The following is a 226-nucleotide window of genomic DNA, read 5'->3' on the forward strand; positions in this document are numbered from 1 at the left end:
CAATTTTTCCGCACTCGACGATTGATATAATACTCGGAGATCCTTGTATCGACTGTTTAACTCAGCTCTGATATCGTAGAGAGTAACACATTTATTACCGAAACCTTGTCGCTCGAGTTCTTCTGCGAAAGCGTCGAGATCCAAATCTTTCAAGCGTTCTGGCGATTCGAGTATCTCCTCCAAAGCGCCAGCAGGATTGGCGTCCTCGTCATCATATTCCAGTGCA

At 45.6% G+C, this 226-nt stretch overlaps 1 pseudogene; it reads right to left on the minus strand.

Annotated features, from left to right (window-relative positions):
* Positions 1–3: 3 nt before the first annotated feature.
* LOC108757412 (transcription elongation factor SPT6 pseudogene) lies at positions 4–222 on the minus strand (annotated as a pseudogene).
* Positions 223–226: the final 4 nt, after the last annotated feature.

This window comes from Trachymyrmex cornetzi, unplaced genomic scaffold (assembly GCF_001594075.2).
Source record: "Trachymyrmex cornetzi isolate Tcor2-1 unplaced genomic scaffold, Tcor1.1 C3512966, whole genome shotgun sequence".
NCBI lineage: Eukaryota > Metazoa > Arthropoda > Insecta > Hymenoptera > Formicidae > Trachymyrmex > Trachymyrmex cornetzi.